Raw genomic sequence first — 26,433 nt, 5'->3', positions numbered from 1 at the left:
GGAACAGAATATACACAGGCTTCACCATCCCCGTCCAGAGCTCATATGTCTGCCGTGGCACACACAGCAGTATCAGCCTGGAATTACCACCTCATTGCTCTCTGAATCTCAGATTTCTCATTTATTTTTAATGAAGTTCAAGGAGTGACTCGTATGCTCTGCTTCACTCCCAATATGCAGAAAACAGCAAGGAGATCTGACATTCTGTTCTTCTTGATGCTTGCGACAGTCTGAAGGGAGCAGGAAATGACCCAGCTGGCTGTTTCTGACAGAACTAGGTGACAGCTGTCCAGGCTGCTGCAGTCCATGTTTTCAGGCAACACTGACTGCTAAGCCTCCTTCTCCTATCAAGCAGTGTCCCAGTGATCCTGGAGTACTGGTTGAAGACTAGCCCACCTTGCAGATCCACCATCCTCTGCTTCTGGTCACCCCCAATTCCCAGTTGTCCCTCCTCTCCACCTTCCTCTTAAGAGAGGTCACATCCCTTTGATGTAGAGAAAGATGACTTACTTAGAGTTCAAAGTCAACGGCTGAAATCCTTGGTGCAAAATGGTTTATTAAAGCACAGAGACAGGACCCATGGGTAGAAAGAGCTGCACCTGGGTTGTGCAGGGTGGCTGATATATACAATGGGGTTGGGGGAGGCACTTTCATTTGCTAAAAAGCACCTACATGGCCTTGCCATTGTCAAGGTTGTTTTTCCCCTGTAGCAAGGCATTAACATTAAGACAGTGGGGAGATTCCTGGAAGATGTCACATGAGTCCCACCAAGGAGTGGGGGTTGCAGGGTGTCAGCTTCTGCTTTGTCTTCAGCCATCCTTCTGTTAGCTAGCTCATTAACCCCCTGAACAAATTGACCCTGAAATCTTTAAGGCTGTTGAAGGTAGAAGGTCTCATTTTCTGTGATATCTTCCTGCTGAAATAGGGCATAGAGATGTCCCTACCTATAGGTCAATACTGGGGTTACAAAAGGGCAAGGCAGGTGAATCCAATGCTGTCAAATCTGGAAGTTAGGTCAGTGAAGGAGTCTTAGCACTAAGGAGACAATGGAAATAACAGAGTAAGGTTAATATTGTAACTGAGAAAAGAGAAGTCTGAATAAGAGAGAGCTCTGATAGTTGACCTTTGATAATTTTCCTCCAGTCCAAGAGTTTAGAGCAATCCCTGAAGGGGAAATATTTAAAGCTCCATTTTAAGTATTCATGTCAGTCAGAAACCCAGAAGTATTTTGTGGTAACCTGACTGTATGCACAGCATCCTGTTTTTATGCTAGCCCAAGTTTCACCTTGTGAAACAATTGAACATTTAATGCCATTCAATTATGTAGAACGATTTCACACATTTATGTTACTTTATTATTTAGTGGAGAGATGCTCTGAGTTTCATTTAGGGCTTTGACCATGTAATTAAGAGTTTCTATGTGTCAAACAACATTCTCCAGTTTCAAAGAGGTAACAGAGATGGATGCTAGGTGATTACACCAATGTAACACAAACTGTGCCCACCACTGTTTTAAATTTGGAAAGTTAGCTGGGTTAGTAATGGTTTTAATAAAGTGCCTGTGCATCCAGGCAAAACCCAGAGTACAGTGGCCTGTCCAGGCTGGGGGAAGCCATGGCCTCAAGTTAGAGTGCCATAGCCATTAGGTCCCAGCCAGGAGCCAGCCATATAATACTGGGGCTCTTTGAAGTGTAGTCAGGATTTCAAGGGCTACTCAGTTTTGGAGGGCCATTCTTTGAACGTGCAATAATTTTAGGCCCATATTTGATTGGGGAGTTGTGGCTTGATAATAGTCCCATAGTTGGAGTCAGTATAAATATTTAAGGCTCTTGCCAATTGCAAAGCACAGCTGGGCATTATTAACTCTGCTCTTGGGGCAGACATATTTGCCAATAGGGCTTTGGCCTCAGTCTATTAGACCATAACATACCCAGCTTTTCTTATCCCTTCCCATGAAACTACTGCCACTAGTTTTAATTAAGGAGGAATCACTGGCAAATGGGGGAAGACTTGTCAAGAGATAAGAGCATCCCCAAGTCACCATCCAGTCCAATCACCAGGAAAGTGGGGTCATCCAATCTATTAGCTCCACAAGCCCATAGTTAACCCTTTGGAGTGGGGTATGCTCTGGCTTTCAGGGAAGGATTTTTGTCATTCCAGCCACATAGAATTGGTCAAGGTGCTAGTGGAGTTATACAGCTTTTGGGGAATCAATCCCATTTCGAGTTGTTCAAATAATCATATGCCCATGGGGTGCTGTTATTATCCCCACAGAATGTAAAGTAAAAGATGGTCTATGAGCTATTGTGGCAATTTCTCTGAAGTTTACCTCAAGTTGTCTAGCTTTAGGTAAACAATAAGCATTTAAAGACAATCAGAACTAGAATTTAACATCCACAAAGTGTGTTATTGAAACAATTTTTTTCCTCTCTAACCCTTCATTTCCAGAGATAGCCAAATCAAGACTAATTTGTTTGCCAAACAAGCACAATTTTAACAAACTTGGCATAATTATTTACATAAGCTTAGCAAAAGAGTGATTAATCATATAGATCTTTTAGAATCTGCTTTGCTGGAACTTTTTATAAGGAATCTCTAGGTTGAACTTTTAGTAGCCTCTCCAGGCCAGAAGCCAAGCAGGTACTTGCCTGCAATCCCTGTAGAGTTGGGCAGATTTCTCTTTACTGAGATTCCCAAAGTATCTTAAGTTTCCAGCACCTGCCAGGAAGTGACATTCTTTACTCAGCTGGTGAGGCTGCTGGGAAGTCTTAGGCCAGGTATCAGGCCAACATTTCCAAGGGACTTTATGACTTCAGGTTTCATAAAGTCAACCTTAGTTCCTTAAAGCTGTTTGGTCATATCCGAGTCTATGCATGTCTCTGAAGTATGACATTCCTGTCAAAGCCTTGATAAAATAACCAATGTTTCCAATGGTGTCCTGTTATAAGAAGAATAGATTCTTATTAAACTTATGCAAATGGCTATGACTGCCACAGAAGCATACTTACTGAGATCTTTTGAATTTCAGAGAGTTCAGGTAGAGAGAAAGGTTGAATGCTTTGATCTGTTTACAAATGAGTATTTTCACATTTGTAAACAGAGTATTTTCACATTTCTGTAAGTCACAGATCTTAAAGGTTCCTTAGCCTAGAGGAGCAAACAATAGAGAATCAGCAATGTTTTAAATCAGAGTCACAAAAAACTCAATTTTTTCCAATTCAGTTAATCCTGTGTTACTGTTTCTTGTTTAGTTTGAATGCAGTTTTAGTTCTGGAAATTGTAAGCCATTTCAGTTTTATTTAAAAAGTAATTTAAAGAACCTGTATTTGCCTTGAATCCCTTTTTATGAATCTCCTTGAAGATGAATCTCATTTTACAAGAGAATTCAAACAATTATCAATGACAAAAAGCTCAGAATGGACTTAGTTAAAGATCTGATGACATTAGAGTTTACAGTATAGCTGGCAAGGAAATGTGATTATTTCTCTAATCCCTAACACTTCAATATCAAGTGGTGACCTTACACTGAAACTTTAGGAATTGCCATTTCTAGGATAGTTATAGCACTTACCCCAAGTTAACCTCCTAAGCCTTATTTATCCTTTAACAGTACTTCCAGAGTAACTTAGCAAAGCAAATAAAAAGGCCTAATGAGTTAGAGAGACTTCATTTACAATTCCAATCTTGGGAAAGTTTAAAACCTTTAAGTTATATAGTACATGCCTGAATAGGATTACAGATAATTACAAAACATTTTTATTTAACCAAAGTGACAGTAAAAGATTTGAAAGGCAAATATGTAGGACTCTATAGATGTTAGCAAAACTTAGCTTCTTTAATATTGAGAAGTTTTAATCAAGTAATGGAAGACCTGATAAAAAACAAAACATAGAAACTGGTTTTCTGAGCAGACAAAAGAGAAAAAAAACCAAACAACTTGGTTTCCCATTTTCTTATCCAGAGCAGATGAACAATTCAGGAAAACTTGTCTTTTGAACAGAGAGAATTTCAATTTTATACGAGTGTTCCTTTAAAACCCATTCATTTCAATCTTAGTCCATTATGATCACACCTAAAATTATTTTCCAAGTATTTCGCAAACGTTGTACAATTTTCTTTTGCATTCAGATTTTTGTTCCATGCCAAACAACCATCTTATTTAGGACAAAATTACCTTCTTTTCCAAACAACCATCTTATTTAGGACAAAATTACTTTCTTTTACCTTAAAAAATGCATTCCCATTCCTTTTATCTTTCTTAGATACCTCCTACTTTTCTACATAGAGTTGCTTCCCTTATTATTCCCTAAATAATTATATTTAGTAGAATTTTGCATTCTTTAGAAACTTTAGTCTCCAGTGAAGACTAAGTAGTGACCCTTTGTGAACTGCTACACCAAAACTTTTAGACAGCAGACTTGCATATCAGTTGAGCAAAACATGTTTAACCAACAGACTCAAATATCCTTAGTTCTTTGCAATAAATTAAAAGCACTTACCTACATTCAGTACTCAGAGCTTTAGCACTTTACCCTATTTGGAAAAGACCTAGATGTCCAATGAATTCAATCCCATTTCTAATCCAATAAGAACTGTAAAGTTTCAGGTTACCAAAGATTCTGAAAGCTATTTCAACAATTACCCACAAAAACTTTGATGAGCAATCACTTTAGTCAACATTTTACTAACAAATTGCAACAGAGATAACATGAGCTTATTTGACCTTCCATAAACCTTGACAGAATGAAATTTCCACGTTTAGTGCTGGTAGCTTTAAGGACATGTCTATTTTAATTAAACCAAGAAACCTAACTTCGTTTAAATATTGAATGATGTTCTACCCGGATCCTCCCCGTTTTACCCGAGACACTGGTGGGGAAATCTGGAGTAGGCGGTTTTGGTGATGGTGTGAAGAGGAGGGGGAGCCATGTGCCTGAGGCACCGAGGATGGTACAGAGCTGGTCATGCAGGACTGCCCCAACGTGGTGCAGAAATGGGAGAAGGGGATGGGGACGCAGAGAGGCCACGTGCTGCCAGAAGGCAAAGAAAGATTTCCCAGTCCTAGAGCTCATCAACTCCAACAGAAGAGCAGATGCCATGTTTTCCTGCCAACAAGGCAGGATAGACAATCCATATTGGGCCAGAGAAGACAGGGAATTTCCCCAAAACAAAGGAGTTTTGGTAGCTGCTTGGAAATATTCCTTAAGGTCCCTGTCCCAAGGGAGACTAATCACAGTTGGCTCCAATGACAGACATCAGCCCAGGAAATGAGAGAGGGAGAAGCCCCCACATCTCTTAGGGGGAACAGTGAAGAGAGTAAGAGAGTCAGAGTCCCCTTTGCTAGGCATGGCATATATTTCCTCCAGCAACCTGGGTTTGGTTGGAGGCTTATTTAGATAATTATCATCCAACATCAGGAGAGAGTTTACTAGCCAAATATGTTCTCCAAGAGGCCATTGGGGTGCTGGTGTAGAGCAACAGAGGCCTAGGTATAAGCAATGAAGGTACCCCAGGTCCATTTGCCCGGTTTCCTGCAGAAGAGATCTAACTGATAGATCCCACTGAGGCCTTGCAGTGTTACAGGAGATCAGTACTTCCCTAAATTTTGCAATCTGAATTGTCTCCAGTGGGTTACAAGGCATCCCAAGGGAGAATCCTTGGGGACTGAAAAAACTCCCATGAGGGTGCTAGAGGGAGTCCATTACCAAAGAAAACTCCTAACTCCTAAGTGGCATCCCACATGCAGGATATGTCAGAGGTTCCTGGTGTCAAAGCAATCCAAGGCATCCCTTAACAAAATCTCTATGATCACTGCTGCTGTTGAAGGCCTCTGTAAGATGGAGGGCACCCTCCCGCAGCTTTCCCATCGCATTCTAAACTACAATGGGTGCTGGCGAATGGACCAGCCTTGCCTTAAAGAACCTGCCATTTTAAGCCCATGGAGAACACTAGAAAAGTTTTACAGGGGGGTATTAACCAATTTTGTAATCTAAATAGTATAGGACATTGACAGAAAACAGTAAAGGTAGAAATCCATCATGATTCTAAGAGATATCCCAACACATGTGGGCCTTATAGACAACTTCCCTAGGAAACAGTTCCCAGTTGGGTTTTTTTTTTTTTTTTTTTACATTTTTTTTTTTTAAGATTTTATTTATTTATCAGAGAGAGGTGGGGGGAGAGAGCGAGCACAGGCAGACAGAATGGCAGGCAGAGGCAGAGGGAGAAGCAGGCTCCCCACCAAGCAAGGAGCCCAATGTGGGACTCGATCCCAGGACGCTGGGATCATGACCCGAGCCGAAGGCAGCTGCCCAACCAACTGAGCCACCCAGGCGTCCCCCCAGTTGGGTTTTAATTCCATCAGGTACTGGTTTCAGCTGGCTCCCAATGGAGGTCCTGAGGCCGGAAGTGGCTAGATGGGGGATATGAAGGGAATCATATTAGATCAGTCGGGAGAAAACCTTATAAGCACAGGAGTCTCAAGATCGGCAGCCGTGCTAGTTATTTAGGTGGCTGTCCCATGCCCAAGATAAGATGACTTTATGTAAGAGAGGCATCAAGTTTCTGGGTCTTACTACCATACTGGCCAGGGGAATAACTTCCAGCCAAAAGTCAGACTTTCCCCTCCCCATAGAGTAGCCATGGGCTAGAGATTGCAGCCTGATCAACTGGTATGAAAGTGCTCCAATAAGACCGTACTCCTTGAATAGCCCCTGAAATGAGAGTAAAGGAAAAGGAGAGAAAGTACTCACCAATTTTGCACTGAAACTGTGCAAAATCAGATAGAAAGACTCAAAGCCCCACGTTCAGGCGCCAAACGATATGGGAAAGATGACATGAAGTTTCGAAGCCAATGCCAAGAAAGAATTTTTATTTTATTTTATTTTATTAAATTATTTTTATTAACATATAATGTACTATTTGCCCCAGGGGTACAGGTCTGTGAATCGTCAGGCTTACACATTTCACAACACTCACCATAGCACATACCCTCCCCAATGTCCATAACCCAACAGCCCTATCCCTACTCCTTCCAACCCCCAGCAACCCTCAGTTTGTTTTGTGAGGTTAAAAGTCCAAGAAAGAGTTCTTGAGATGTCATTGGTGCAAAACGGTGGCTTAATTAAAGCAAAGCACGGGGACAGAAACCATGGGCACCAGGGTTGTGAGGGGTGGCTGATTATATACTATGGGGTTGTGGGAGGTAAGGAAAAAGGGAGGTTTTAAAAGAACTTTCTTTGGTAAAGAGCAACTACAATAGCCTTGCCATTGTCAAGGTGGTTTTTTTCCCTGTAGCAAGGCATTAACAGTAAGACAGTGGAGAGATTCCTGGAAGATGTCACAGGTGTCCCACCCAAGAGTGGGGATTGCAGGGTGTCAGCTTCTGCTTTGTTCTCAGCCAGCCTCTGTTCCCTCCTTGCTGTTATCCCAGGGAGGTCCACCCTACCCACCTAAGGGAAGCTGTTTTCAAAAATTCCCAGGTGATTTCTTGCATCTGCCTTTCACATGACAAAGGTGGCAATTTCTCTAGATAAAGAAGAGGTGAATATTGCCCCCCCTTACACACACATACACACCTTCATATATTTAATCTCTGGGGAGTACCCCTCTTGTACAGCTTCCACAAACCATATGTTTTTTATATAAAATATAGATAACACCTACCTCCCAAGCTTATTATAAGGAATAGAAGAAACAGTATATACAAAAAGCACATGGCACCCTTCCAGACACATACAATCTCCCCGGTAGTGTTAGTTCACCTTCCCTCTGACCCAGTTAGTTGTTTTTATGGTGGTATTGGAGCTGACATTTAAGTAATGCATCTGGATAAAATAGATGACCAAAAGTTTTGGATCATCCTGAAAGTGACATAAAACCAGACACGTGCTTAATGTTATCAAGCTACTGAATATGATTCACTCATTTTTAAAAAGATGGGGTGCCTGGCTGACTCAGTTGGGAGAGATGTAATTCTTGATGTCGGGGTTGTAGGTTTTGAGCCCCACGTTGGGCACAGAGATTACTTAAAAATAAAATCTTAAAAAAAAAAAAAAATAGGGCTCCTGGGTGGCTCAGTGGGTTAAGCCGCTGCCTTCGGCTCAGGTCATGATCTCAGGGTCCTGGGATCGAGCCCCACATCGGGCTCTCTGCTCAGCAGGGAGCCTGCTTCCCTTCCTCTCTCTCTGCCTGCCTCTCTGCCTACTTGTGATCTCTCTCTGTCAAATAAATAAATAAAATCTTAAAATAAATAAATAAATTAATTTAAAAAAAATAAAAAATAAATAAGAGAGAGTGCAATCTGTTGCCTCCTGAGGAAGCTGACGTAGGTTGTCTTCCTGGAGCCTGAAGCCACCTGGTGAATCTGTCCAGCCCCCCGTTGTCCTCACTCATGACAGGAAGTAACAACCCCAGAGTCACAGCCCTGTTTTTTTCCAGCAGCTAGTGTATGGATGCAGCTCCTGGGGCAGACCTGAGTGTCACTTCTCAGGGTCTGGCAGATGTGGGCTGAATGGCACTCGAGGTTTTGCAGTCAATTTGTTCTCATTGTCAGAGGCAATCACAGTGTTCCAAAAGCACAACTTCTGGCTTCCGTGTAGAGGCCTGGGAGGACTTCCGTACCACCCTCCACTGCTGTTTCCCTGAAACAAGCGTTCAGTCCCCAGGAGGAAGCAGTTAAGAATGCAGGTGTCAGACTGGAAGAAGGGTTTGGGGGACAGCGAACACAAAACAGTGAGGGCAACAGGTTTTGTTTTTGTTTTTTTTTTTTTTAAAGATTTTATTTATTTATTTGATAGACAGAGATTACAAGTAGGCAGAGAGGCAGGCAGAGAGAGGAGGAAGCAGGCTCCCCGCCTAGCAGAGAGCCCAATGCCAGACTCGATCCCAGGACCCGGGGATCAGGACCTGAGCTGAAGGCAGAGGCTTTAACCCACTGAGCCACCCAGACACCCCAGGGCAACAGGTTTATCTAACTCTAGGTTCTTCTCACATTCCCTTTTATTCTGAAAATTAATCAGAACTGGTTAAACCAGTCATCAAAAACAATATGCCAAGGAGAGTGAAGAGAAGTGACGTGCCCTAAGTCATAGATTTAGAATGGAACAAATCAAGGAGCATCACCCACATCTCTTTACCTTGTCCGCTCTGAGTCAGAGCAACCGCTGCAGCCAATAGGAACCACAGGGGCATTGGCTCAAGATCATGCTTCTTCAAGATCAGAGCTATCAGAATCTCACACGTGAGGCATCTCAGGAATTTATATTTTTAAAAAGCTCCCTCGATGATCCTCATGTAGCCTGGGGCATATGGGAGCTCCCTGCTTTGGACCAGTAGTTCTTAGGAGTTCATACTTAAAATCTTGTTTATACTCTTTTATGCCACACACATCAGGAAGGCCAGCAGGTACTGAGGACAACAGAATGTTGCAAAGAGAAACAGTGTTTCAAAGTATTTACCAATTGGGAAACAATTAGAAATTTGCTCATGTTTGGTTGTTCTCTCTCTCTCTCTGCTGCCCTCCCCCAACTCCCATATACAGTCCTCTGGCATGATCATGAGAGGACCAGAAAGAGGACAGCAAAGTCTTTGGATTTGTTGTTGCTGCTGTTGTTGTTTTAACTTTTATTTTGAAAGAATTACAGATTTACAGGAAGTGGGATGATAGTTCAGGAAGGCCAGGATGCCATGTTACTACGGAATGGTGGTGAAAGTTGTGGCTTCCCACTTGACCAATTCTGACACCATCCAGGAAGGGAGGGGAAAGGGTGCCTCATTATTGCTGGGAGGGGGTGGAAGCCCATCATCCCACAAGGCTTTTCGGGGAGGGGGAGCTTTTATCATTACTGAGGAGGAATGAAAGGGCCAGCTCCCCACCAGGTCTTCTTTGAGGGGGCCTGGGGGACCTTGAGCAAGGATGGAAGTTTAGGTCACCCCCTTGGCCTTTGTTGACAGGGGTGGGGATGGGCCCTGTTTTTTCTCCATGCTGTTTGGCTGGGGTAGAGTACTGTCTTTGTTCAGAAAACTATAGAAGAAGACTATAGACTGGGTAGCTTATAAACAAGAGAAATATATTTCTCTCAGTCTGGAGGCTGGGAAGTCCAAGATCAAGGGGCTGGCAGAGTCACTGAAGAGCACCTTGTTCATAGACAGATGTGTCTCCGTGTTCAAAAACCTTCAGTCACCATAGAATAAATGTTTATGAGATACTAAGTGCTAACAAAGAAGTTAAAACCATGATTTTACACAATATCAACCTGGTGAGATAAAAGAAAATATTTTATCTTAACTGCTGGCTCTTCCCCCCAAACTCTCTTTTCTACCTCATTTCCCATTACAGACATTAGTTTATCCTACACACATCTTTACACTACTCAATCTCTTAAGCATATCCTAACATTTTCACAATTCTGTGACTTGTACCTTCGATTTAATATAAAGTAAAAGGACCCTGATATCTTGAGAGGTCATCAGTAGGGAATAAGCCTCAAACGATAGCAAAATAAATGTGAAATTTGAGGAAAATGTAAGAAGCCGTTGAAGTCTCCCCCTTGATGTAAGAAAGATGTTAGGATTCGAAGCCGATGGCCAAGAAAGAATTCTTGAGTTGCTGTTGGTGCAAAAGGGTGGTTTTGTTAAAGCATGGGACAGCACCCATGGGCAGTACTGGAGTCAGGAGGACTAGCCCATTATATATTTTCAAGTTGGGAGGCAGTTAGGGACAGCACAAGCCTCCCAGGTATTTCGGCAACAAGGTTTCCAGGACCCTGAGGGGGCTAGCTATTGTTAGGAAACCATCATTTATTACTGTTTAGTAAGCCCTCAGTCAGGAGGCCCTTCTGATGTATATGGGTGGGTTATATGCTTGGAGGATAATTGCCAGCATGTAACTTGGGGGGTAGAGATGAAGGAAGTTTCCAAAGAATTTTTATACGTTAAAGTAGATTTACAAGATCATGGGTTGGGGAGGCTAAGATGGCCTTTTGTCCTTGCCAAAGTATTAACATCCAGTCTGTAAAGGAACGTCACTCTGCCTGTTTCAAGCAGTAAGGAAATTTTAATAGTTTTTCTTCTGCCTTTGTTTCCCACATTACCCTGACATCCCATAGTCAATGCCTAAGGCTACCCCTTCCCAGCTATCTCCACCCCTCAGTCCGTAGGCTGCCTGCCCTCTGTCACTTCCTACACCTTAAGCTGCCTGCTGCTTATTGTAACCGTTGCCACTGAGTGCCACTGAGGGGAGGGAATGAGGGGAAGAGCACACTGTAATTGCCCAAGACCTGAATTGGCCTCACCACTTTGAGCTGGAAAAAGTCAGGAATGGGCCTCCAAAGGGACGTGCCTACAGTTTGATAACTAGCTCAATTATCTTGTCTGCTGGTTAATAGCTAAACGGGTTGCCTCCTTTATTGCCCTGCAGACTTGGCTATCTTCCAGGTTTGCGTGGCTGTTTGCCTTTCCCATGGCAAGAAGGGAGTTTTCTTTCACTGCCAATGCAATATGAGAACAAAACATTGAGCAGACAAAGGACAAATATACCGAAGGAAACCTGTTCCACTAAACTATCTGGATTCAGTGTCCGAGAAGGAATTTAATGATTAGAACCAATTATCACTCGTTCGCTCAACAAATATTTATTCTGGATCGCCTCCGGGTCTGGACCAAGGCAGGGTGCTGAGTTCAATGGTGAGCAAGGAGGCTTTCTGGACAGGCTCCAGCGGGGAGCGCCAGAGGAGCCAACAACAGCCGGACCGCAGGTGGGACCTTTACCGTAGCTTCCCACGGGTTTTCATTTCTCTTTTTTTTACTCATTCATTGAGGACAGAAGTAGCAGATATGACCTGGGGGTTAGGAGACCTGGGATTTGGGTCCTGTTATGGATGAAGACTCTTAAAGGTTTAGCTTTCTGTATGCATGAAACTTCCTCATTTGTCAAACGGTAACGTGCATTTCTGCCTCGCCTATATTGTTCAGCACTATTTTGAGGATCAAATGTGGACAATAATAGAAGATGCTGAGTAAATGGATATTATCACGTTAGCTAAATCTCTCCATTCAGGCACCCCAGTTGTATCTGGCCCTGCCTCTGCCGTATAATGAATGAATGAGAAAACCCAGCTCATCCCTGACAGCTTGAGAAACAGCCATGTTATCCACGCCTCACAGCCACATGGAGTCTGGTTCATATTGTATCCCTGGGTGACAAAAAGCAATTCTTGCAGAGCCAATGAGCCATTGCCTCTGATCCTTGGATGGTGCAGACAGAACCCAAATTTATTTCCTGCATTAAAGCCATAGACAACGCCGGAAAGATTTGTTGCTAATTCCCAAGCACTTGCAGACACTCAACAAATGATGCTAATGATACTGGCTATGAATTAGGGGCCTGAAGTCTGCCCTTGATGAAATCCTGCCAGACTTTCACAAACGGGATTTGAGTCCATTGAAAGCAGCAGCTAGGGAGCAAAGAACAGCTGCCTTTCCCAGGTCAGCAAGGAGAGCTGAGGTCAGCCTGATGCTGAGCTCTTTGGACCTGGCACCATGTCCCTATTGATGACGAAAACTGCAGAGAGCAAAGTACGTCTCTGGGGACAAACATTCTATTCTAGGACATCATGACCCTCTGGGATATTTATACAGGTCAAACCTGTCTTTTTAAAGGGGTTCTGTTTCTTGTTTTCTTTGTTAACTGATACCCTCTAAAGACCCCAGCCCACTTTTATACTCAGTTTGGAGAATAGACATGAAAAGAAAATTGTCCCAAGAAAATAATCCACATGATTATCATTAGTTATTTAAATATTACTTGAATTCTTAGTCTGTCTTCTCCCCCTAGTAAGAGGACAAGAGCTACATTTTATATTTACATTTCTTCCGGGTATCCGCCTTCCTACATCTCTCCCTCCTCCCAAACCCCCACTCCTACCTCTGTGGTATGTACACAACAAGTAGTCAATAAAAGCTGGAATTTTTAAAAAATATATTATTTATTTGTTTGAGAGAGTGAGAGATCGAGCACGAGTCAGGTGAGGGGCAGAGGGAGAGGGACAAGCAGACTCCCCCGATCAGGGAGCCCAACATGGGGCTCAATCCCAGGACCCTGGGATCATGACCTGAGCTGAAGGCAGATGCCCAACTGACCTAACCACCCAGGCACCCCAATAATTGCTTGTTAATAACTGAATGTCCTATTCTTCCAGATAAAAACATGAATGTTTATAATAGCCAGGAAAGTGGAGACAACCCGCATGTCTATCAGCTGATGAATAGACAAATAAAATGTGGTATATCCATACAATGGAATATTCTTCAGCAATAAAAAGAAGTGAAGTACATGCTGCATCATGGGTGAGCCTTGAAAACACCATACAAAGTGAAATAAGCCAGTCCCTAAAGACTGCATGCTGTATATGATCCCTTTTATATGAGATGTCCAGAATAGGCCTATCTATAGAGACAGAACTAGATGGGTAGATGCCTAGGGCTGGAGGGAATGGGTCGAATGGGGATGAGTAGTAAAGGACATAGGGTTTCTTTTTGAGGTGTTTGTAAAGGTTCTAGGATGGACTGGTAATTGTTGCACAATTCCGTGAATGTACTAAGAACCATTGAATTATTCACTGTTAGTGACTGATTATACATCAATAAATGTGTTACTTCAAAAGAAGAACAATGCAGACATCTTTACAAAGATGAGCACAGAAACACAAGAACTGGTCTAGATGCCCAAAGGTAGGAATACCAGGCAGGTATACTCGTTACCTGTGGTGGCAGGAACACATTATCTCCAACTTAGTGGCCAAAAAACAACACAAGTTTATTTTCTGACTGTTGTGGAGGTCATCAGTCTAAAATCAGGGTGTTGGCAGCACTGTATCCCCCACAGAGCCTTGGAAAGAGAACCCTTTTCTTTTCTGGCTTCCACAGGTCACTTCCACAGGTCCTTGGCTTGTGACCCTTCCTCTCATCTTCCAAGTGTACCATATCCTACCTCCGCCTTCTTAGCACTTCTTTTTCCAACTCTGACCCTCCTGCCTCTCTTATAAGGACCCCTGTGATGGGCCCACCCCGATGATCCAGGATGCTTCTTCCCCTGGCAAGATCCTTAACCACATCTCTGAAGGATGCTTAGACTTGTAAAAAGTCACCAGACTGCTTTCCGAAGTGACTCCCTTTTTGGATTCCCACCAGCCATGTGAGAGCATTGCGGTTCCAGCCATGTTTTCAGTGTTTTACTTGGCTTACTTGGGTTCCTGTAGCAGGCACACTTTCCCACGTGGCACCTTTCTACCTTTTCTTTGCTGTCAGTAGAACTCTCTGGGGGTTGGAGGGGAGGCAGGGTAGGTGTAGCCTGAGGTAATGGATCATGATCATTCCAAGTCACTGATGACAATCCTGTTCCCTACCCACTCAGCCTCCATTTAAGCGAGATGTAATCTTTGGCCCCAGTTCTGGCCAGTGAAATGTAAGGAGAAGTATTATCTAATAAAGAACCCTCTGGGAAAGCTTTTGCTTTCCTACTATAAGGAGATCTCTATATATGTATATCTATGTAGATATAGATAGAGATAAATATAGGTATGTCTATCTATATCTATATTTATATCTATATCTATCTATCCTTTGACTTTACTTCCTTATTTCTGTCTTGAAAGTGGACATGATGGCTGAGACTGCAGTAACCCTATTGCCATCATAATGAAAAGGCCAAGAGAATCATAGAAACACCTATTATCCATGGCCCCACCCCATCACCCTATTTAATTAAACAACTGTTGCTGTGGTTTTCTGTTACCTGCTATTAAACACAATCCTAATGGATATAGCCTCTTCCCTTCACTAATATGTGGAAAGCAAACACTGTCAATGCACAGCATTTTCTTTTACCTTCATCTTTGTTTTGTGGCTCACATAATCTGTCTTTCAGACAAATTGCTCTAGAGTTTATTTTCCAGAGGATCCTGTTGCGACAGATAATGAAAAGTAAGCATATTCTGGGTCCATCACATTCAATGAAATTTCATGTATTTTTACCTTCATGAGTTGTGCAATCCTTATGTTAAACAGGGAAACTCAGTTGACTTGGAAAGTTGACTTGGAAACTCTCTGGATATAGAGTACAGATTAAAAAAGTAAACCCATAGAAAAAGCAATACCATTCATGAGGCCCACCAGTTGATTGCAAATGAGGAAAATCTATTCAAACTTATGCTTTTTAAAAAAGTGTTGGAGTTTATTGACTCATACAACCAAACTTTGGAAAACACAAAAGTAGCCTTAAAGATGATGGATCTTGGCACGAAAAGCCACTAGGATTCCAGACTTAGAGTCCATTTTCCATCTCTATGTGGTCAACTTTGGCCCTCCCTGTCCAGAAAGGAATATGGCCTCCAGGAGCTCCAGGCTCAGCACCACAGCTAGCGAGGAAGAGAGGATTCTCTCTCAGACCCAGTCTTTGCAATCCAAGAGAAAGACTCTGATCATCCCAACTTAACTCATATGCTTACCTCTCAAGTTGATTTTCCTATTTGAATGTTTTCCTTTCTGTCTGTTGTGTGAGAGATCTTCCATGATTTGTCTAGTAATCCTTAGCTGTCTGCTTAAAGGGAGGGTCTAAAAACATGCCTGAAACCTCCACACACCCAGGTGGGACTTATTCATGGTGAACTTCACCTCAAAGTTGACTTGACTGGACCACTTAGTGGAAGAAGCTCCCCTCTCCATATATTCAGGTCTTTCCCCTTAGGCTGGTCAGATTCCTCAGAGATGATTCTCCTGGTTTCCTGCCTGGAAGTGTCTAAACTAGGATAACTAACTCATCCTGGTTTGTTCAGGACTGTCCTGGTTTTAAAACTGAAAGTCCCTGGGGTGCCTGGGTGGCTCAGTGAGTTAAGCCTCTGCCTTCGGCTCGGGTCATGGTCTCAGGGTCCTGGCATTGAGCCCCATGTCGGGCTCTGCTCAGTGGAGAGCCTTCTTCCCCCTCTCTCTTTGCCTACCTCTCTGCCTATTTGTGAGCTCTCTCTCTCTGTCAAATAAATAAAATCTTTAAAAACAACAACAAAAACACAAAAAATCCCCCAAAACCTGAAAGTTCCTATCCTGGGAACATCTGCAGTGCCACGAAAATTGAGATGGTTGCACAGGCTATGCCATTATTCTGGAAGTTGAGTAGTGAAAGAGGGTTGGGTGATCTCATCATCTTGCATGTACACATTCAGGTAATCCACTATTTTCATTATGATACCACACCCCCATAGGCACCTAGTCTAGACTCCTTAGTCTAGAGACCTTCTGTTTGACCCACTCCAGAGAATAAATTTCCAGTCTTCTGGGATTGGGGAAGGTAGAACAAACCCATAGAACTGACCACTCCCTGAAAAGCAATCTCCTTATTCAAGTCCCTATTCCCAGAAACATCCAGTACCAGCAATTCCAGAGTCCTTGGGGCATCCATAATGTGTATCAAGTTGGTTATTATCTTTCCCCACCATTGTTTAGAATCTACCCTTTTTGTGTTTGTTTAATCACTTATTCATAATTCTGCTTTCCAGAGTCCAATTTTTTTTTAAAGATTTTAGTTTTCTTTAGATGAGAGCCATAGCAAGAGAGGGAACACAAGCAGGGGAAGTGGGAGAGGGAGACTCAGGTTCCCGTGCAGCAGGGAACCAGATGTGGGGCTTGAACCCAGGACCCTAGGTTCATGACCTGAGCTGAAGAGAGATGTTAAATGACTGAGCCACCCAGGTGCCCCTCCAGAGTCTAGATTTTTATAGCTATTGTCCCATCTCCCATTCTCCTAATTTCTCTGAGTTTATAAGTTGAAAAAATCCTTTTAGTAGGGCTTTAGGGGGGAATGAAAGCAATTAGGTATAGTCAAAATGCCACATTTGCCTTCCAGTCTACAAGAATAATTTTTTAAAACACTTTTTATCCAAATATCTCAGTGCCTTGGGGAATGTAGGTCTCAGAGCTCCCTGCTGTTATCCACTGCCAGTCACTATCTTCTGCCCTTTGAAAGTACAACTCACAGACTCTTTCTGATAATAGCTTACTGATTTCCATCCTGTCTTAACACAATAATAATAAAAAAAAGATACAGACTATAAAATCTCAATAGAGGCAAAAGTTGACAGCACTGAGAAGTTCCCTGAAGACTTGCCCTACTCAATGCTTATACTACAAAAGCAGCCATAGAAAATATGTAAATAAATGAGTGTGGCTATAGGCCAATAGCACTTTATTTTTAAAAACAGGCAGCCATTTGGATTTTACCCATCAGACAGTGTTTGCTAACCTCTCTTCTACACTCTCAAGATTCCGGTCCCAATTCCAGTGTGTATGGATTTGTTGGGAGAAATCCCACACCAACACAGAATTCTGGGACATCCATGGGTGTCCCTTGATTCATCACAATTCTGACACTATTTACCTGTCAATGTGACAGATCCCTCAGGTTAAGGACTCAGTCCCACAAGACAGCTCAATCCCCACCTGGGCTCTAGCCACAGGCCCACGTTATCACTGTGCCCTTGATAGACCAGCTATACCCTGGAGGTACCAATTGATAGGTCCCCCCAAAATGGGTCAGTGATCAAAGGAGCAAGACTGATACAAAGCGAAGTTCAAGCAAAGCTTTATTTCGCGCCAAGCATTGAGAATCAAACCGACTGGCCAAGGCCGTCTCTTACAAAGAGGCGACCCCTCCCAGCCTCACAGACTAACTTTTACAGAGCGAAGGCCATGTGGTTGAGCCTGGCCACACACAGGGGGCCAATGAGATTGCAACACACAGAGAAAACTGCACAGTCCTGCTCGGTCACACACAGGTGGCCAATTGAATTTCAATTTACCCAGTAGATATTTGAATTAGTCTATCACCTTGGTCAGAATTGGCGCCCAAAAGGTGGGGCCCACTCTCCTTGGTAGCTAGGGAGACAGTATGCATGCCCCACTGATTGGATGTCTCTACCTGGCCTGACCCGCCCTTGTATTTGGGCTTTGCTACCTGGGACTGGTTTCCCAAACTTGCTTTTAAGTAAGTTCCTCTGGGAGGGGCAGGGTCAATCTAACTTTACTGCATAAACAACAAAATGGCTCCCTCTGGCTAAGTAGGCCCTTACACAATGACCCCTTCCTGAAGTTCAGTTAGTTTGCTGGAGCAACTCACCTAACTCAGAGAAACATTTTACTTACTAAACTACCAGTTTATTATAAAAGGATGCACCTCAGGAACAGCCAGATGGAAGGGATGCCCAGGGCAAGGAAAGGAGAAAGCATGCAGAGCTTCCTTTTCTCTCTCTGAGCATGCCACCCACTCCAAATCTCCAAGTGTTCGCTAACCAGAGAGCTCTCTAAACCCTGTCCTTTCAGGTTTTGAAGGTTTTACTACATAGGAGGTTTTACTACATAGGAGGTTTTACTACATAGACGTGATTGATTAAATTATTGGCCATTGGCAATTAATTCAACCTCCAGCCCCTCCTACCTTCCCCAGGTGTTGCGGGGGGAGGGGGAGTTGACTAAGGTGAGGAAGGTAAGGGGGTGGGAGAAGGTGAGACTTAAAAGTTCCTTTAGCGGAACTAAACCTTTACAATTTTACTTAGGAAATTGTAAAGGTTTAAGGAGCTCTGTGACAGAGTGGGTGAAGACCAAATACACACACACACACACACACACACACACACATATATACATACATGAAATATATATATTTCTTATTATGAAACACTTATCACTTATATATAAATATATAAATTCTTATTATAAATCACAATATCACAACTATATAGAGACAATACACATATACAAATTTTATATTATATGTATGGACTTCATGCCACATGCCTTTTTTAACAAAATGGGATAACACTGTGCATAATATTCTGAAACTTGTATTTTTACTTAATATGATATTTTGAGTACATTTCCCCATGTCATACATACAGCTTTGCTTCATTGTTTTAGTGGCAACACCAATTTAATGTGTACCATAGTTTCAGTATTATATTTAATTTAAATGTGGCTTTAATACAAATCTGTGTGCCATTGGTCAAATATTTTTAAGGTCAAATATTCTTAAGGTAGATTTCTGAAAGAGAAACCATCTCCAAAGGGTATACATAATTTAAAAAAAATCAAGAAAGTCTGCAAAGATTTTCTTCAAAATATTGTGCCAATTTGAACTCTGATAAGAACATTGGCCAGGCCCAGGTGATTTAAATTCCTGGAGTGAGCGTTGTAGAGTTAAGGGGTGGGGCCCCTGACTGACTCAGTCTGTGGAATGTGCTGACTCTTGAACTTGGGGTTGTGAGTTCAAGCCTCACGTTGGATGTTGGGTGTAGAGATTTAAAAAAAAAACACACACAACTTAAAAAAAAACTTTTAAAAAGTTAAAAACAAAACAAAACAAAAACTTAAAAAAAAAGTTAATGTCATCGTTATAAATGCCAGAAGATCTACTATGCAAGTGAGACAAATGGTCCAAGAAGAAGTTGACATGGGATAGCCTTGGTAGACACAACAGCTTCAGGCCCAAAGATGGATCAAGGGGTGGCTTAGTGAGCCCAGGCTGCTGTGACAAACTACCATAATCTTATTGAACAGTAGATATTGATTTTTCACAGTTCTAGAACTGAGATCAGAGGAAGCAGGAGGAGTTTGGTATGTCCCCCAAATCCCCCCCCCCCCATGACCTCCCCATAGCCACACTGAGGGTAGAGCTGTCTCTGCTGAAGAATGTGGTCTTAGGGAAGTGGGAGCACAGGCCCCAACCCCCTCAGCCTCAGACTCCTATGGTGGTCTCTCTGAGCTCAGGACACTGTCAACAGTCACATGTAAATGTGTAAATGACCTGAGGTTCTGGGACCAACGGCATTAATTTGTTTGCTGAATATAGCTTCTCTATTATTCACCATTTAACCAAAATCCTGACCAATGTCTGATTTCCAGGAAGAAAAAGGAAGCATTAATAGAATTTCTAGATAGAGGAATGTCATTTTCCTTCTATGCTCATTGTGTCACACCACATCTAGAAACTCACCTGCAGTTCTGAGAGCCATTTTTCAGGTAGAATTACTAGGCGTCCTGTAAACATATCCTACATAGACTAAGGAGACTGGAAGATTGGGAGAGAGGAATTCAAAGAAGGAAGATTGAAGGAAAAACATTTCTGCCTTCAAGTATTTGAAGAGATCATAGGAGCAGTTAGCAGAACAGGCAAGAAGGTAGATTTTTGTCATCTACTTAGAAAAGAATTTTTGGACAATTAGAACTTTCCAACCATGGCATAGAAGTCGTATATTTTCGGTAACTGGAACTGATAAAAAGTGACAAGCCTGTCTTTCTGACACCATTCCTGCCTTGTGTATCCAGTAGGGCTACCAGACACCCATTCTGTTCTCTCTAACAGCACTACTCAGATTTACTATGTAACACACCACCTGGGAATTATTAAAACGCAGGCTGATTCTGGAGCTCTGGGGCAGGACCGGAGATTCTGCATAGCTAACAAGCTCCCACGTGATGCCACCAAGGCTGCGGGTTTGTGGATCACATTGAAATCGCAAGGCTATTTCAAGGTATTCAAGGCTATTTCAAGCAATGGCTGAGGCTTCCAGACTTAGTGTACATTGAAATCACCTGGGGAAGGGGCACTAAGGGGGGAAAAAAGGTAATGATGCCTGGGTGTCTCACTCAGAGACTTCAGTTAGCATGAGTGTGGCCTGGGCATCAGCGGTTTTCAAAGCTCTCCCAGTGGTCCTAATACACAGCTAAGTTTAAGGACCACTGCTCTTGGCCTTTCAAAAGCATTCAACACTGGCTCAGAGATTACTTCCGTAAAGATCTTTAATTATCTGGGGTTAGCGAGGTCTTCTTACTCGTGCGTAGTTAACCCAGGTTTAACATTTTGGAGGAAGACTGTGTAGTAATTATTAATTCTCATAATTTGTGGAACATTAGATCACAGAATGCCTCAAGTCCCTCCTAGATCTAAGATAAACGACTGCACTGATTCATAATCTCTGGTTGGAAACCTCCTTTGGCAGTACATTCATTTGACCACAAGATGGTGATAAAGGCTGCCAGTGACCTACACTTGGAAAGCGTATAGTTTCCAGCTCAGACAGGCCACTGGTCACAGTCTCCTTTGAGAATCTGACAGCTATCAACAAACATACACCCACCCAATATGAATACAGGTTTAAGCAGTTCACAGACCTTGAAGTTAAACTTCAGCCAAGGCTAACTCCCTCCCATCCCATCTCCCCATATAAATTATACGGAGCCTCTAGCACTCCCACCTCCATCCATCTCAGCAGCTGACCTACCTCCTGCTTCAGAGAGAAAGAGAAGAAATCGAACCCAAACAGGCCAATTTACCTAATGCACTCCCTCCCACGTTCCTTCCATCTGCATGGAATAGGGTGCTTGTCTTTTTGCAGAAAGCTAAAGCCTCCAGGAGTGTTCCTGATCCCCTTGCCCTGGCCTCCAGGCAGGTTCATACCCCCCCAAGTGCTTATATTTTCTTGTGCAAATTTTAAAAATACAAAATAAATAAAATAAAATAAAAATACAAACGCAGTATATGTTTTTTATTTTTAAATATACAGAAAAGCAAAGGGCATAACAGAAAATACCTGTGAATCTCATAAACATTTATGTCTAGATTCCAGATAGTTGCTGATATACATTCTGTGCTTATAGAAATATGATCATGTTATGCAAACTGTTTAAGACCTGACTATTTAATTTAATGTAATTGAACTCTTTTAATCTTCATACATTTTCACTGGCAGATATGATTCTTAAACAAACACATTCATTTGATTCATCTATAGGGATTTTTAAGCATTTGGATGCCAATTACTAAGATTCTTATAAACCAAGTCTGGTGTGAAGCCTGGAAATCTGTATATCTAGAAAGCCTTACTTGAGCTTTTGAAATGTAACACTAGCATATAATTTGTAATTCAATTTTATTGACTTATAATTTACATACAATAAAATGCACACATTCTAAGATTTACTGTTCCATGAGTTTTGACGAGCTTATACACCCCTGCAACTGCCCAAATAACCAAGATATAAAACATTTCCATCACTCCAAAAAATTTCTTTGTCCCCATTACCAAGCCTATACCCCAGTCCTAGCTCCAGGCAACAACTGATCTATTTCCCGTCACTATAAATTAAATTTATTTTTCCTGGAGATTCATGTAATTGTAAGACAATAGGTACTCTTTTGTGTCTGGCTTGTTTTGCTCAGTATAATGTTTGTCAAACTCAATGAGTGTTGAATACATTAGTTTGTTCCTTTCTATGCTGGGTAGTATTCCAAGGTATGGACATATCAAAATTTGCCTATCTACTCAGCTGCTGGTAGACATTTGGATTGCTTTCTAGGCTTTGGCTATTACAGATAAAGTTGCTAGGAACATTCACACACAAGTCTTTCATTTCTCTTGGGAAATACTTAGGAATTGATGCCTGGGTCATGTGGAGACTGTATTCCCATTTATTTGGCAATTTGTTGGCTGTATGTCCTTGGGAGAGTAAATTTACCTCTCTGAAATTTAGTTGTAAATGGGATTATCAACCCAGAATTTTAAGCCCAGGATTCTCTATCACAAGCTATTAGGGAATATTTGGAACAATAAAAACAAGATGGCAAGCTGGCTTTTTATAAGCTCCGAAAATTAAGACAGTAATGTGTTTTTATGAGTGTCTACTATAACTATAATTTAGCAATAAAAGCATTATTGAATAACTAGAAGTCTAATGTTGGGTTACAAATAAACAAGGAGGGATCTGTTAGGGATGATAAGGCTATCTGGGGAAACGAGTAGAATATGACATTAGAATTGTGCTCACAGACCCAATGATGAATCCTTGGAAAGCCACATGGCTCCTGGCTTTCAAACTCTCCCCACCTCCCTATAATAAAGCCTGTTTCTTTCTAGGCCTGCTGTTTCTCACTGTGAACTCCAGGCTGTGTTTGCTGTGTATAGCAATGTTCCTATATACCAGGTAGATGTTTGTAACTGAACTTGCACAAGACCACCAATCAGGTCCTCAAATGAATAAAACAACTTGTCCAGATCCTCTATGCTGTATTCCGCACTCCCCAAAGGTCACTCAGAGACCAGATACTAGAGCTGGGATATTTCCTCCACCCCTCCTGAAGCGCTGGGCTGGCATACTAACAGGATCTTTCTCCTTGCTTCTTTGGCATCATCACTGGTCATCATCTGGTCTTAGAGTTTCAACCAAACCTTTTCGGAGCTACCTGGCCCCTAACTTCCTGCTTATTAAGAGAACATTAAAAAAAAAAAAAAAGACTTGTTACTGTGTATAAAGCACTACCATGTGTCTGATTCCTTTTACATGTGTTTGATCTAAAAATTCTGAAAGACAGATTGACTGATACAAGAAGTCTGCTCAAATTCAAAACTTCAGAGAAATTGGTTTTCTACTGGGTAGTTTTATAAGGTTGTGGAAAACATCCTGACTTTTTAATTTTTTTAAAGATTTTATTTATTTATTTGACAGAGATCACAAGTAGGCAGAGAGGCAGGCAGAAAGACAGAGAGAGAGGAAGCAAGCTCCCTGTTGAGCAGAGAGCCTGATGCGGTCCCCAGGACCCTGAGATCATGACCTGAGGCTTAACCCACTGAGCCACCCAGGTGCCCCCAGCATCCTGACTTTAAGGCCAAAGGCATCCTACTCCTTGAGAGTTAGTGAGCAGTGGTTTGAAAGCAGGGGAGATAAGCAAGAGTGCTCTGCCCAGATCCAGGATTCCATCACAGCACCGGCCCTGCTACCCTTGCTCTACTTTTATTTTTTCAAATCACCACAGTCCTCAGTGATGCAGCTTCCTTTCTACTTCTGTTTTCATTTCATTGTGGTTTTTTAAATTATTGTTGTTGTTGTTTTTACCCTCGAGGTTTCCCTTATTTCTGTAATCTCTGTAGTACAGTTAAAATACTGTGCCTTGGAATTGATCCAAATATATGAGTGTTTTGCTTTAGGAATTTTTCAGAATATTGTCCACCATAGAGCCAGGAGAAGAATTCCCTGACTCAATATTCTTGCTCCACAATCTTTCAGAAATTTAACTATTTAAGTTGATAGATCTGAATTTGTATCTCACCTCGGTCACTTACTGCCTCTGGAGTGATTTGGGTAAGTCACCTAATGTTTTTAAACATCAATTTCCCTATTAATGGAATAGGTACAATAATACTAAAATCATATTAAGCTGTTGCAATGATTAGTATAATGGTGATAAGTACTTCACAAAGCGCCCAGAATATAAATCTTAAACTGAATGCTCAATAAATTTTAACCACTTTCATTGTTAAAGATGTGACCTTTTGTAACCTAGTTCTTGTAAATCTTTCATAGCCTAGTTCTTCAGCTATGACATGAAAATTTCAGGCTCATTGGAATTATTTGAGAGAACAAATGCAAAGTACCTAACATAATACTTGGCACATAGAGAGCATCCAGTAAATTGTAATGATTATTATTTATAGTAACTATGAAAAAAGTTAACAAGATATACATAAAATTCTCATCTGCACTAATTTAGTAAATATTAAGTTGATAATAATATCTCACCACATTAAAAAATAACCTTGGAAAGTTTTGATAAGTAGGTTCTAATATAGCAATTCCCTTACTAAACTCTGTGTGTCAATGTCTTCCAGCTCTCACTTTCCTTGGCTCTTAGAGTGTTCTCTGCTGCATAAGGTAACATTAGAATACAGTCACCTTCATCAACTTAAAAAAAAAAAAAATTCTGGGGCTGAGAAGCAATGGCCATCATCTCGACTACATAAATGTTGAAGGGAAACGATTAGAAGATCCATTGCAGGGGCGCCTGGGTGGCTCAGTGGGTTAAAGCCTCTGCCTTCGGCTCAGGTCATGATCCCAGCGTCCTGGGACGGAGCCCCACATCGGGCTTTCTGCTCAGCAGGGAACCTGCTTCCCTTCCTCTCTCTCTGCCTGCCTTTCTGCCTACTTGTGATCTCTGTCTTTCAAATAAATAAATAAAATCTTAAAAAATAAAATAAATTCTATTCTTCCTTTAAAAAAAGAATATTCATTGCACATCTGAAATGAAAATCATTTTATAAATGTATCTAACGCTGTATATTCCAATTTTATGTTTTGATGTATTGGGTTGGCTTTAAATTTTTTTTGATTACTAGTATAAATTATTGTATTTTATTGGCTCTGATTGGCTTTGTGTGTAACTTTCATCTCTTGTGAATTACTATTTGAGGTGCTTTTTATTTGTTTCTAAACTGAAGTTACTCCCTTGCTGTTTCCTGTATCTGGTTAGGGATTAGGAGATCTGTATTCTAAGTCTTGTCTCTGCCATGACTAGCTGTCTCACCTGGAGTAAATCACTTGCTCTCTCTGGGTCTTAGTCCTTATTAATCAAATGGAGGAGCTGGATTAAGTGGTCTGCAATCTCCATCTCAGTTCTATTGATACGTGATTCCCTACCCTGTATCTAGCATGTAAAGTACCTACCTGGATACGCTAAGATTGAGAAAATGCAGGTTGTATGAGATAAGCACTTCAGATACGGTTGGGATTCAAAGCAAGAAACAAATATCAAGGTTAAAAAAAAAAAAAATGGTGGGGGGCGGGGCAAAAAGCACAAAAGACGGTAAGTTCCAGCTGTGATCACTCATTTTGGACGGAGGCTGAAAACCAGGACTCTTCCATCTGGTGTAACATTTCCTCAAGGCAGGTGAAAGTGCCGCTGCCCCTATCACCAACTGGGATAAGACATCTTCAGAAAGTAACCTGGATCGGGCTTCGGAGGGGTCCCCCCCACAAAGCATTAGCAGCAATCTTTCAGGGACTTAATTAGGTGGCCCTAAATGCCAGAACAAGATCCAGAGTCTGCGTTGGTACTAAGTAACATGCGCTCCTGCTGTGCCTGACACTAGGTTACTCTCCAGGTGGAAAAGAACATTCCTTGAAAGGTCACGCAGGAGTTTGAGGGGAAGAACAGCCCACGTTCCTTGACCCATAGACGCTCCGGGGAGGAGGCCGGTGGGTGGGACAGAGATGCTGGACGGTCACTCCCCTGCCCCTTTCGAGAGCGGAACTCGAACTGTCTGCACAAGGCACTTCCCTCTCCGGAGATTCTTGATTCTTCTAACTTAGGAAAAGTTAAATTAAAGGAACCGTCAGGTCAGTCTCGTGCCTCCTGAAAAGAAACAAAAGATTCCCGCAAAAATGAAGAGCTGGCCACCTCCTTTGACCGTTCTGCCGGCAGCCCAAGCAGTGTTCAATTGCCTGCGCAGAGGGGCGACCACGCAGGTGGACTGGGTGTTCTCCACCAACCAGCGGCGAAAGAATATTTCGGAGGCATTGATTGGCTCAATTGGCCGGCGGGCTCAGGGACTCAGAGCT

General features: G+C 42.1%; 1 long non-coding RNA gene across 1 annotated transcript; it reads right to left on the bottom strand.

Moving 5' to 3' along the window:
- Positions 1 to 536: 536 nt before the first annotated feature.
- LOC309871874 lies at positions 537 to 4,616 on the bottom strand. The gene is made up of 3 exons (XR_014315539.1): positions 4,500 to 4,616; positions 3,009 to 3,147; positions 537 to 1,035 (listed from the first exon to the last, which is right to left on the bottom strand). It is a non-coding gene; the product is annotated as an uncharacterized lncRNA (long non-coding RNA).
- Between the last annotated feature and the right edge of the window lie 21,817 nt (positions 4,617 to 26,433).

The sequence above is a fragment of the Mustela nivalis genome (assembly GCF_964662115.1).
Source record: "Mustela nivalis genome assembly, chromosome: 8".
Classification (NCBI taxonomy): domain Eukaryota; kingdom Metazoa; phylum Chordata; class Mammalia; order Carnivora; family Mustelidae; genus Mustela; species Mustela nivalis.
Note: the sequence above shows the minus strand (reverse complement) of the source record. Positions and strands in the feature narration are given on the sequence as shown.